General features: G+C 31.4%; 1 long non-coding RNA gene across 1 annotated transcript; it reads left to right on the forward strand.

Annotated features, from left to right (window-relative positions):
• The first annotated feature begins 1,180 nt into the window (after nt 1-1,180).
• LOC129958098 (uncharacterized) lies at nt 1,181-5,428 on the forward strand. Its single transcript, XR_008783142.1, has 3 exons — nt 1,181-3,518; nt 3,643-3,801; nt 4,875-5,428. It is a non-coding gene; the product is annotated as an uncharacterized LOC129958098 (long non-coding RNA).
• The last annotated feature ends 8,969 nt before the right edge of the window (nt 5,429-14,397 follow it).

Raw genomic sequence — 14,397 nt, forward strand, 5'->3', positions numbered from 1 at the left:
AAAGGGTCAATGGGAAATATGAAAGCGTGGCAAGTCATTTCGCCATCTATTGTGTTGTAAAACAGAAATGATTCACTCGTCCTTATTCGGATGATGTATGTAAAATTGAGAAGCGGAAATTTATGGAGTTATCGGCATGAGTAATGGCGTGTGTGAGAGTATGGGAATTGTGGCCTGAGGCTGGTGTTAGCAGTACGTGTTGCTTTGAGAGAATCATGGAGCGGTGGAGTAGCTTGCGAATTCTGGTTTCGGAACACGGGGGGGGGGGTGACGGCATAGATGTGTGTGGGATTGCAATCTATTTCGAGGGTGGTGCTAGAAGCGGGTTGTGTAATTTCGAGGGTGGTGTTGGAAGCGGCGTGGGTAATGTGTGTGACTGTGGATTGTAATGTCGAGGGTGGAGTTGGAAGCGGCGTGGGTAATGTGTGTGACTGTGGATTGTAATGTCGAGGGTGGAGTTGGAAGCGGCGTGGGTAATGTGTGTGACTGTGGATTGTAATGTCGAGGGTGGAGTTGGAAGCGGCGTGGGTAATGTGTGTGACTGTGGATTGTAATGTCGAGGGTGGAGTTGGAAGCGGCGTGGGTAATGTGTGTGACTGTGGATTGTAATGTCGAGGGTGGAGTTGGAAGCGGCGTGGGTAATGTGTGTGACTGTGGATTGTAATGTCGAGGGTGGAGTTGGAAGCGGCGTGGGTAATGTGTGTGACTGTGGATTGTAATGTCGAGGGTGGAGTTGGAAGCGGCGTGGGTAATGTGTGTGAGTGTGGATTGTAATGTCGAGGGTGGAGTTGGAAGCGGCGTGGGTAATGTGTGTGAGTGTGGATTGTAATGTCGAGGGTGGAGTTGGAACCGGCGTGGGTAATGTGTGTGAGTGTGGACTGTAATGTCGAGGGTGGAGTTGGAACCGGCGTGGGTAATGTGTGTGAGTGTGGATTGTAATGTCGAGGGTGGTGTTGGAAGCGGCGTGGGTAATGTGTGTGAGTGTGGATTGTAATGTCGAGGGTGGTGTTGGAAGCGGCGTGGGTAATGTGTGTGAGTGTGGATTGTAATGTCGAGGGTGGTGTTGGAAGCGGCGTGGGTAATGTGTGTGAGTGTGGATTGTAATGTCGAGGGTGGTGTTGGAAGACTCGTGGGTAATGTGTGTGAGTGTGGATTGTAATGTCGAGGGTGGTGTTGGAAGCGGCGTGGGTAATGCGTGTGAGTGTGGATTGTAATGTCGAGGGTGGTATTGGAAGCGGCATGGGTATTGCGTGTGTAAATTGTGATTTTGAAGTTTTGGCGCAGTGTATGAAATGTGTGTGTCAGAATTGTGAAAATAGAAAATGTTAAATGGAAAAATGGTGCCGATATTGTGTATTTCATAAGAATAAGCTACTTCATCTATTTCAGCGTAGCTTAGTTTGACATTACGAACAATATTTCGATAGAACGCAAGACAATTCGAAGTAGAAAAGTAATGCGAAATGAAGCTTAACAGAATGCTTAGTCAATTCTTAAATGCTAAATCCAGTTCATTTCTGAAGGCCTTTGTTAATAATTAAAACAAAAACATTTTGAATTTGAATTCCACCAATCCAGCAGTTATGGATTTTTTTATGGGTATATGACTGATTAATAATGCCGAGTTCCCACTCTGCCTTGGAATATTCTCCCGTCAGAAGAAAGATTGAACAATCAATTAACAGATAAATCGAGTGAACTAATGAAATTTGCTTCGTGACATTATTTCCGAAAATCTCTCATAATGAGAACTCTCAGCTCAAGACAACAAATGCAATTCATAAAGATTGTAGCCAATAAATGTAGTAAATTTTTAATGGTTGAGTAGTATCGACACATAGCATTTTAATGCTTACATTCTGAGGAGCAGAAATAAATTAAATTCATATTTCGTTAAATTTGATAGGAGTCCTAAAAAAATTCGCTCTTTTCCCCATAAAATTTCAAATACTATTAAAATAAAAATATTTATTTCATGGACGTTACAGATTTTCTAGAAAATTTCTTCGAATAATACTTATTCTCATTTGGAAGGGCTTAAGAGGACTTTTAACTGGAATGAAGCTTAGGTTAATTTCAAAATTTCTATACTTTCAAGTAAGTTTATTTTAATTGTATTTTAAATTTAAACGCGCAGTTCTTGCAATATAGAACAATAATTGCTCCTTTTCCATAATGTTCAATTATGAAACATTTCGCTCTTTTAACCACCCTTCTTTCTCCGTCTTGGAATTAAAATCCCTATCTAATATGAAAAGTAATCTTGTGGGCCTCGGCTATTTAATATTCTATATATTCATTATTCTTCTAATTGATATAACAATTTCACATCCCATGAAAAAAAGTTTTGATTGAGGCTTGCATTGTCGATCAACCGTAAACTGATAAGCTATTTCTGATGTTGAAGGCATGTCATTTCTTCTGAATAGAGTAGCTCGGCTTATTTGAACTTCTCTCCTCCCAGAATTTAGAAACAATTTAGTTCGCTCCATATCGCAACAGAAAGGAAGTTTGAATAACCTCATATATCGAATGCGGGGAGAATTTCACTAACTTTCAATGAAAATAAGTAATTGGCTGGAGCATCGATAGGAAAACTTGGGTAATCGAGCTTTAGAGATAAAAAATAAACATTTTTAAATGTAGCTATTCTAATTTTATTTATACAAATTTGGTATTGAACCTCTTTGAACTTAAACATGTAAAAAAAATCATTTTCATAAAATTTTTAAAAATATGAAATGTTTTAAGACAAAGACGTAGTTTGAAAGCAACGTTGCTTGTTGTAAACAAAAAAAGCACAATTTGATCACTTTTCTGCAATTCACCTTCAAAAATTTAAAAACGGTAATCTTTACTTTCTGAATTGAATTACAGTTATGTTTTGAACCTTGAGCTTCAGCGCAGATTATCCTACAAAAGTATCTTGTACTAGAATAATATCTATATAAAAACGGTAATCGCTAGCAATGAGTTGCCGCTGAACTATTTTTAACTATTTGAAACTTTCTAAGATGAATTAAAATATACACGCTTGATGGACGCTTAGATAGAATGAGGAAGAAACATTAATAGTCTCTGGATATTCCATGCATGTGGCTTCTAAACGACGTGAGTGCCAGAATTATATGGGTTTTACATGGTAAAGGCTAATGACAGAGACAAGAACCATGGTGATTGTTTTCTTGTGCCTTTTTCTACAAATGTGCCGATTGAATGAATGTTAAGTTGGCATCTTCAATGTGTAAAAATGATTGGAACATTAGATCTTGAATTTAAACTGTTTCACTAAACCACATAGTTTCTGTTAGATTCATTACATTTTTTAATCATTTGAGTGAAATGGAAAGTCACAGAAATCATTAAAGAAGCAGATTAGCCGTTTAATGGGAACAATTGCACAACGTCATTCACCATAAGAAGAGGGAGGGACTGCCTTTACAGCTTTTGGCAAAAAGCACGGATAGTAGCTGTCCAGATGGCCAAAAAAAAATTTTGTTTCACACAAAGTAATATCGGTAAGTTATGCTATTTATGATAATTGTTATATCGAAATGAAGATTAAATAAAATCGTTTGATTTTATGCAATGGTAAAAGGAACTATAAAAATGTATTCATTTTATTGCATCATTTATTCATAGGCTGGATAACTTTTGACGCTTAATAGATACTAATTTGCGTGATAAAGATATGATGCCAAACACCGTATTTTCTCAGTTCCATACACATGTCATCTATATCAATTTTGCTGGATGCGAGGAAGTATTCGCTTAAGATACGTCTATGTATCCAAAGGCACAGTAAGTACTCGAATTTTATTAATGAAACTGACAAAACGATATGGCATTTGGAAGTTATTTTAATTTGTTCATCAAGAAAGCAAGTTTCTGGTGGGGAAAAAAGATGCGAAATATAATTATTTGAAAGCATTTATCAAAATTGATTCCTCCTAGTATAAGAACTACAAGAATTTGAATATTAAATGCGTGTAATCCATGAGCCAAATTTCGATAGTTGTGTTTCCAAGTAATTACTCGCCTGAAAGGGGAGTCTGCTTGGAATGGTCATCTGCATGTCATCATCGCTAGAAAAATATTGCTTGGCCAGGAACCCTTTCAAATAACCGGTTCCAGCACCTATGAAAAGGTAAAAATATTTGTAGGTAATTTTGTATTGTTTCTGTATGGGCCAAAGTGAAACTTTCTTTCTAGTATGACCAAACGTATTGCTATTAAGAAAAATATATTAATTTTCTTTCAGATTCTTCATTTGTTGTAACAGTAGATGTTTAAGATCATTAAATTCTTGTTTAAGCATCTATTTAAGAAATTTTATAAAATTAAAATTGCAGCCTTACAAAATTAAAATTGATTTGTTTTTAAATGAAATTTCATATTTTATCTCGATGCATAATATGGCATTTTATTAGAAGAGCATTCTAACTAAAATTCGTTTTCATATAAACCTTATGATATAAAGTATAATCAATAATTCTGCTTGAAGAATAATTAATAAACTGGATGCTCCATTTATTTTCTCTAAATGAATAGGCGTATCGCTAGAAAAAAAATAATTAGAATCGTCTTTTTTAAAAGAATAAATGAAATGGGTGGGTGAAATGTTTTACTAATGTATTTCAAATACGAAAAGATTTAAAAATTTTCAAGTCATTTTTCCTTTAACTAAAATTTTCTTAGTTAAAAAACAGTTAATTTTTTTCCATAAATAAACTCGCTGGCAAATTCTTTTCGAGAGTTTGAATTACCGGTGCAGATTAAAAGTGCGAAATTGTAATTGCATATACTCCTGCATTTCATGGTATTCTTGATGGATAGTTTCATATCTGTTGATTTAAATTATTTAATTTTTTCAGATTGACATGTTTTGACCGAAATGACCATGGCTCAACAGGAAATATCTGGAACCTACAAGTGGATTTTGGAATTTGGACCCTTTTCAAATTAAATTATGGTCAGAGATCCAACAGATATAATTGATAGTTTCAAAAGCTAGGAATATTAAACCAAGTTCAAAATGCATCGCCTTTAATACTCGCAAATTATCAAGACTTAAATTCAGTCTGCACAGTGGATTGAAAGTGAAAGGTTTATGATCTCTCCATATACCAGACAAGTGGTTTCAAAGAAACGAGGGCAAAATCATGTGGATTTAACATGTGTAATCCGTGATAGAAGAAAATAACCATGAAGATTTCTTCTTATTAAACTATGGAATCAATGTTAATTTGGAGGATTTTTTTTTTGTGCAATGACAGCAAGAACTTGTGAGATAACATCCGTTTGCTCCAGTTTACTTGTACTTAAATACTTGGGTGAAATAGAACGTCATATAAAGCAAACAAAGATCAACTAATCTGCATTTGATTCTACAGCAGCGCACTGTGCAAAGAATACATCTGATGTCATCTATTTGAATAACGATACTCCATCTGTGGAATGAAAGGCCTTTTCAGTTCCAGCTACAAACTCTATATACAAAGGATGTCTGGATGCACAGGAAAGAACGGTACTGAAGTGATTTCGGTAAGTTTTGCAAATTAAGATAACTGTCGTATTAAAATGAAGATTGTATCCAATCATTTGAATCGACTGTCAAATAACTAACAATGTACTTTTTCATTTTGTTAGTTATTTTAATAGGTTAGACAATTTACCGATGCAATTTTTCTGGGAAAAAACGCATCCGCACTTGGTATGTTACGACTTTTTCGATTCCATACTCACGCCCTCAATACACATTAATTGTGCTTATTTCATGGAAAATATTCTCAAGATGACATGCTAAATTTCTGAATTATAATAGAAATCTCAGATTTGCCATTTGATCATTTTATTTGAGATTTTCAAGAGATATGTTGCATGGCCAGAAATCTCTTCAAACCTACGGATGTGATAAATAAGTAAAATATGTTCCAGTGTAATTTTGTTTCAAGTCTTATTTCATCCTCCAATTAACTCATTTTTTAGAACGAATCAAACATATTGCAGTTGATATTTAAAATATTATCTTAGTTAATCGTAGTAAGTAATCGGTACATACTTGTATCAGTTAGGTTATTTTCAAGTATTTAAATAAACCAGAAAATTTCATCTACAAACCTACGAAAGAAATACTTTTCAAGCAAAACTTTGGACTATGTTTTGTCTTATGCACGAAAGCGTCTGCTTTGGAGCCTAAGTGGCTTTTGAGAACATTTTGACGACTTTGCAAAATAACCTACTGTATTCAGAAGAACAACCAGTGACGGCAGTTATTGGACGGTTGTTTCAGCATCCATTATTAGCGCCACTTCTAATCCTTGGAGAATAAACTTTTTCGGAAAATTCAGGAACGAAACATTTTTTATTTAGCTAATGATTTAAGTGAAACTTTAATATAAATGTAAATTTCAAAAAGCGAAATGGTAAGTAAGCCGAAGTGTTAATTAATCTACATTTTAAAATTTTTATTTTCATTTCTATGTATAACAAAATTGTAAGCAAATTCTTTTATGGAACAACTGGATAATTGATTTAAAGTGCAAAATTAAGTCACTTCTACTCCAGAATTTAAAGATATTCTAGATATTTTCAGATATATATTAATTCAAATATTTAATATTTTCAGATATTAACAGGAGTTGGCCGAAATGATAGCGGTAAAACGGATGGCATTCAGAATCTTCATCAAGCGAATATTAGAACTCGGTGCCTTTAAAAGGAAATATTGGATGGCGATCCAACAGATGCAGCTTGTGTCTTTGGTCTGATATTAGAGCAAACCCAAAATGAGTATTTTGTGCCAATATATTATCAATGATATGCATGGTGGAAATGTAAATGTATATGTAGTTAACATTACTTGAGGATATCAATACATCTCTGAAATACTTTGTTCTTCTATTTTAAGGTGTTGAATATTTATATATTTTTGGGGAATTCTTTCAATCAATGCGTAATTGTTCTTGAACTTGGAATTCTTGGAACTTGGAAAAGGTTGAAGTGCATGGAATGTAAATCGTTCAAAGCCTGTGTTTGGCATATGAATCAAAATTTCTTAACTGTTCTGGAAATTGTTATGCATATGTCCATTTTAATAGCTTCTGGTACATTATATTTCCTTCAAAGTGGATATTTGTATTCTACTCTTTTAGACACAAGTATTTTTTTAAATATTATAGACATATGAAACATTTTTATGGATAAATTAAAATTTGATAGTGTGTTTGATTTTTTGCTGAATATCTAAAACCAATTTCCATCAATTTTTCTTTCAACGCGTATAAAATTGACTTCAAAATTTCATTTGTAACCATACTCTTATTAGAAGTTAACAAGTCGAACTTTTGTTACTCTCCCAGCAATATAGCCAGTGATCTCAACCACTGTCACAGAATTGAAATAAAAAAATATATAACGCCTTAATTTGCATTTGACATTTCTCCATTGTCAACGGAGAATACACTTTCATGATATTGGATGATTTGTTAACATTCTTTTTCATCATCGATTGCATTATTAAAATTCTAAAAATTTAATTTTTTGTCAACCGATTAGGTGTTATTCCTTCTCATCAACATAATTGTTTGTAGACAGTTTTCAATTTTTTGACAGATTTTACAAAGTAGTCTTTCTTTATTTTCATTTATTACTGAATGTCAAAGATCGCGAAAGCAATTTCATTCATTTTTCCTGAATAGAAATTTAAATATAGTGTCAAAGATCATTATTTGAAATTTAATTTCAACACTTTGAGAAATTTTATCACGATTTTTGTAGCTATATTAATCAAATATCTGTACATTGCATCCATTTTCAATTATTTTTTTAAATCAAGATTCTATTCTTATTAAATTTATTAAAAATTGGTGATAATAAATGATTAATAGAACTTCACTTTGTGACTATGAAATAAGTTACCACAAACTCAGTATATTTAGTGTAATGGCTATGTGCGTATAATTCTGATTTAGGAAATATTTTTTTTTTCTATAAGGGTCTTAACATTAGCCTTTGAAATATTGTTTTATAATTTTTTTTATTAAAATTTTGATCTGAAAGCAAAATTTGTGAAAATGAAATTTGCTTTAATATGTATCTGCATGTTTATCTAGTTTAAAATATATCAAAAATCACTGCTGTCAATGGCGGGAGAAACGCGTCTGTATCCTGTATGAAAGAAATGGCAAAAAAAAATGCGTTGTCCACATGTCTACTTTGTTTTCTTAAAGATTATTTGAAATTTAAATATTTTCCCATAAATATGGCTGAAATTTATGTTTGCCTACGTGAAACAGTATTGTGCATTGCAAAGATATTTTATGTTTATATATTGAATTTGGTAATATTAATTATTGGAACTGTAATTATTCTTAAATAATGCGATATGATAGTGCTTTCTTCTCTTTTCATTAACTTTCACATTTGAATAATCGTAAAATGCACAGCATTCATTTTTCCTGAACAGAAATTTAAAAACATATCAATGATCGTTAATTTGTAACCTAATTTCAATACTTTCAGAAAAATTTTAACATAGTATTTGTAATTATATTAAATAAGCATCTGTTCATTGCATCCATTTGCAGTTAGGCTTTTAAAAAATATTTTATTCTTGTTAAATTTATTTTAAGTAAATTAATGATAAATTTATTTAAAAAAAAGTTAGCATTTCAAGTTCACCATTAATCTTATAATAAGTAATGATTTCTAAATCTCGCCATTTTGGCCTTCAATTTTACTTCCATCCGCGGATAGAGGATACTTTGATTGACTCGGCCGGCCAGCCAATCAAAATGTCCTTCGATTCTTCGAAGGCATTTGATCATTGTGCCTGATCATCACAATGATCTATGTACCTTAGAAGAAAATGATTCTCGCGCTTGATTAGCAAGAATCAAAATTTCTAAAAATCTACTCGAGTATAATAAAATATTAGTTGAGGGGAAAAAAGTGAATGGATGCGATGAATGTTGAATAATGTAGGTAAGATTGCTTTCTTTTATTAATAATACGAGTAAATTAAGTTTTATGAGCTTTTCAGAAGATTTTAATTTCAATTTTTATTCCAAGTTATTTAATAAAATATTAAATTATCACTTATTCTAAATTGAATTATGCATTGGAAAAATCTTAGAATGAATGTTCAATTTATATACTATCCTTAAATAATAATTTATATAAATGTGTTTCTTTAATTACATTTTAATAATCAATGCTTGTATTAAATTTTCCATTTCAAGTATGTCAATTTTATGTTAACTGAGTACTTTTATTTTCAAAATTGTTTGAATTCCTTTTAAGCTTTTTGTATAAGACAGCAGTTTGATACCTGTTTAATTTGATATCTGTACTGAATTCTTAATTCAATGCGTTTGTCCTACTTTTTATGTTGTAGTAATTTTGTAAACGATCAATTGTTGTATATTAAACTTGCAAATAAAGTTTGTGTATTTAGAATTCATTTTGTATTTAATTGCCAAATATTCTTGTCTCCTTTCGAATAATTGTTTCGATAAACGTATTAAATTTCTTGAAAGCCACTCCTATAACAAATCCGTGAACTGAATATAAGACGTACATACATACATCCAAGTCCTTTGAAGAATATTGAGTTAATTTAAATTAAAAGTAGAAAAGCACAAGATGAATGAATAGATTTGTTTCCATCCTTTACCTTAAATGATTTCATTATTTTCAAACGTAAATTAGTTGCATGTAAATCATTGGGATTTAATTCGCTAGTTTAATGAAAGAGTATAGATAAAAAGTTAGAAATAGGCCATGCTCTAGAAATGCATTAGTAGAATTTGACAAATTGGAACTTTTGTCTGCTTTTTAACAATGTGTTCATAGAAATTTCATTATGTTTGTCGTATTCATCTGCTTTCGAATTTCAAACTAAAAACTAATAGTATGTTCGTTCCTGATAGTGAAAGGGTAAATTTAAGATCTTGCTGAAGAATGCATTTTTAGGTACTTTGAACTGGTTAGATGTGAATTTTAAAGTTTGCTTTGAAGTTTCGTTGTTATTTTTCATATTAATTTATCTGAAAATAAATTAAAATGTTCTTTTATTACTTTCTTAAAATCTGTTATTAAATATTACATATAATATATATCATTTAAATATTATTTTTAATTTGATATCCTGATTACTACTCTTTTCCGCTTTGTAAATTGTGACAGATAGCGAATTTTTATTGTAGTGAAAAAATTTTCTTTTTGTCAGTTAAAGAATTGTAATATTTTATATTATGAATATCTTCTGGTCTTCGTTCTAGATTAAATGACTAACTATTAAACGATCCTAAGAGTGCGAAATGTCACATAAATGAAAATTGCATTATTATAAACTTAAATATTTTATCAAATAATGAACAGAAAAATAATTTTATTGAATCTGGAAGTCAAAACAAAAATGGTAAATGTGCGAGGTATAGGTAGAAAATCTTTCAATGAATTGAAATCGTATTTCTATTTATAATTCATCTAAATTTTATTTTAAAAAATATTTGCAATTTTGGAGGAAAAAACTACCATTAAAGCTCTCACCGGGAACAGCTTTCTCCGAGTGTACTATTCTAAACAGCCATAAAATATCATAGGGGGAAAATAATTCGGCTTTAAATTTATACGAATGGAAGGGAGATTTCTGAAGGATTATTTCAAAGCATTTAAAGCATTTATTATGTACAAAAAATACACGGAGACATTATAGTAAATTAATTAAAAAGAAAACTGAAGAAGGTTAGGAACGGTATCGGAATGATTCTCAATAAAGAAGCATCCATGACGCAAAGGTCCAATATCTGACGCATATGCGACTTGGACAGCTTACATAATGGCAGATTTTATTTTAGGAGAAAAGGAAAATAAGAGGTTTATTTCTAATACTATGAAAATTCTATTTTGTATGCAGAATATATATATAATATACTACTACAAGAGCAAATATTTTAATTCACGAAAAAAAATGATTCCAATGTAAAAATAAATGTATGTATTAATACTACTTTAAAATATTTTCTTGTTTTGTCTTAACATTATGGACAAAAAAGTAATACCATAAAAATGTGAGATACCGAAGGGGATATTTTAGATAATTTGGAATTTAAACTGCATTCATAATTTTTATTGACATATTGAAATTGCGTTTTGCAAGTCTTCAGTTCGAATCCCGAAATCAAGGAATTTTTTTTATATTTTTAATTTCTTTTTTCTTAAATTTATTTTCGGTATTTTTATTCCCACACTTACTATGAACTTTTCCAAATCTTATACTTATAAAATAAAATTTAATGTCAAAATATTTCTATGGTCAAGAGAAATTTTAGGAGTCAAGTTCACGCACATGCGCAGAATTCATTCCTATTCAAAACATTGCAATTTTGGATCAATTTGACACCTCGTTAAAACTTTTAGTGGATAATCATAATGAGAGTCTTAGACCATTCAGACACTCTGCGGGTACGGAGCTTCGTGGCCATATCCACAGAGCGAGACGCTTAGTTTTCCTGGTCTTCAGTTTGAGTCTTGAATATGAGAATTTTTTTAATATATATGTACATTTTTTAAAATTTATTTTGGGTATTTTTATCCAATATTTCCATAATTACTATGAACTATTCCAAACCTTATACTACTAAAATAAAATTTAATGTCAAATTATTTCTATATTCAAGAGAAATTTTAGGATTCAAGTTCACGCACATGCGTAAATTCATTCCTATTTAAAACATTGTACTTTTAGAACAGATTGACTCCGTGTTAAAACTTTCAGTGGATAATCATAATGAGAGTCTTAGACCATTCAGACGCTCACCGGGTACGAAGCTTCGTGGCTTGATAATCAGAACGAGCCGCTTAGTTTTAATGGTCTTCAGTTCGAGTTTCAAAAATGACAATTTTTTAAATATATTTTTCTTTTCTTTATAAAAAAATTAATTTCAGATATTTTTATCCATTGTTCCCACACTTACTACGAACATTTCGAAATCTTAATACTACTAAAATAAAATTTATTGTCAAAATATTTGTATATTCAAGAAAAATTTGAGGAGTCCAGTTCACGCACCTGCTCAGAATTCATTCCTATTCAAAATATTGTTTTTTTATACCAGATTGACACCGTGTTAAAACTTTTAGTGAATAATCATAACGAGAATCTTAGACCATTCAGACGCTTAGCGCGGAAGAAGCTTCGTGGCCAGATCGGCAGTACGAGCTACATAGCTTTGCTGGTCTTCAGTTCGAGTCTCGAAAATGAGAACTTTTTAAATATATTTTTCTTTTCTTTTTTTTAAAAATTTACTTTAGATATTTTTATCCATTATTCCCACACTTACTACGAACTTTTCCAAATCTTATACTACTAAAATAAAATTTATTTTCAAAATATTTTTATATTCAAGAGAAATTTAATCAGTCAAGTTCACGCATATGCGCAGAATTCATTCCTATTCAAAACATTGTGCTTTTAGACCAGATTGACACCATGTTAAAACTTTTAGTAGATAATCATAATGAGAGTCTTAGACCATTCAGATGCTTAGCGGGTACGAAGCTTCGTGGCCAGATCGGCAGCACGAGCTAAATAGTTTTGCTGGCCTTCAGTTTGAGTCTGGAAAATTAGAACTTTTAAAATATATTTTTCTTTTCTTTTTTTAAAAATTTATTTTAGATATTTTTATCCATTATTCCCACACTTACTACGAACTTTTAAAAATCTTATACTACTAAAATAAAATTTATTGTCAAAATATTTCTATATTCAAGAGAAATTTTAGGAGTCAAAATCACGCACATGCGAAGAATTCATTCCTATTCAAAACATTGTGCTTTTAGACCAGATTGACACCATGTTAAAACTTTTATTGGATAATCATAATGAGAGTCTTAGACCATTCAGACGCTCTGCGAGTACGAAGCTTCGTGGCCAGATCGGAAAAAGGAGCCGCCAGGTTTTGCTGGTCTTCAGTTCGAGTCTGGAAAATTAGAACTTTTAAAATATATTTTTCTTTTCTTTTTTTTTAAATTTATTTTAGATATTTTTATCCATTATTCCCACACATACTACGAACTTTTCCAAATCTTATACTACTGAAATAAAATTTATTTTCAAAATATTTCTATATTCAAGAGAAATTTTAGGAGTCAAAATCACGCACATTGCATCAATTTGACACCATGTTAAAACTTTTAGTAGATAATCATAATGAGAGTTTTACACCATTCAGACGCTCTGCGAGTACGAAGCTTCGTGGCCAGATCGGAAGCACGAGTCACCTAATTTTGCTGGTCTTCAGTTCGAGTCTGGAAAAAGAGAATTTTTTAAATATATTTTTCTTTTCTTTTTTTTAAAATTTATTTTAGATATTTTTATCCATTATTCCCACACTTACTACGAACTTTTCCAAATCTTACACTACTAAAATAAAATTTTTTGTCAAAATATTTCTATTATCAAGAGAAATTTTAGGAGTCCAGTTCACGCACATGCGCAGAATTCATTCCTACTCAAAACATTGCAATTTTAGATCAATTTGACACCATGTTAAAACTTTTATTGGATAATCATATCAGAGTCTTAGACCATTCAGACGCTCTGCGAGTACGAAGCTTCGTGGCGAGATCGGCAACGCGAGCCGCCAGGTTTTGCTGGTCTTCAGTTCGAGTCTGGAAAATTAGAATTTCTAAAATATATTTTCTTTTCTTTTTTTTAAAATTTATTTTAGATATTTTTAACCATTATTCCCACACTTACTACGAACTTTTAAAAATCTTATACTACTAAAATAAAATTTTTTGTCAAAATATTTCTATTATCAAGAGAAATTTTAGGAGTCCAGTTCACACACATGCGCAGAATTCATTCCTACTCAAAACATTGCACTTTTGGATCAATTTGACACCATGTTAAAACTTTTAGTAGATAATCATAATGAGAGTCTTAGACCATTCAGACGCTCTGCGAGTACGAAGCTTCGTGGCCAGATCGGCAACGCGAGCCTACTAGTTTTGCTGGTCTTCAGTTCGAGTCTCGAAAATGAGAACTGTTTAAATATATTTTTCATTTCTTTTTTTTTTAAAATTTACTTTAGATATTTTTATCCATTATTCCCACACTTGCTACGAAGTTTTTCAAATCTTATACTACTAAAATAAAATTTTTTGTCAAAATATTTCTATTATCAAGAGAAATTTTAGGAGTCCAGTTCACGCACATGCGCAGAATTCATTCCTATTCAAAACATTGCGCTTTTAAACCAGATTGACACCAAGTTAAAACTTTTATTGGATAATCATAATGAGAGTCTTAGACCATTCAGACGCTCAGCGAGTACGAAGCTTCGTGGAAAGATCGGCAACGCGAGAAGACAGGTTTTGCTGGTCTTC

The sequence above is a fragment of the Argiope bruennichi genome, chromosome X1, assembly GCF_947563725.1.
Source record: "Argiope bruennichi chromosome X1, qqArgBrue1.1, whole genome shotgun sequence".
NCBI lineage: Eukaryota > Metazoa > Arthropoda > Arachnida > Araneae > Araneidae > Argiope > Argiope bruennichi.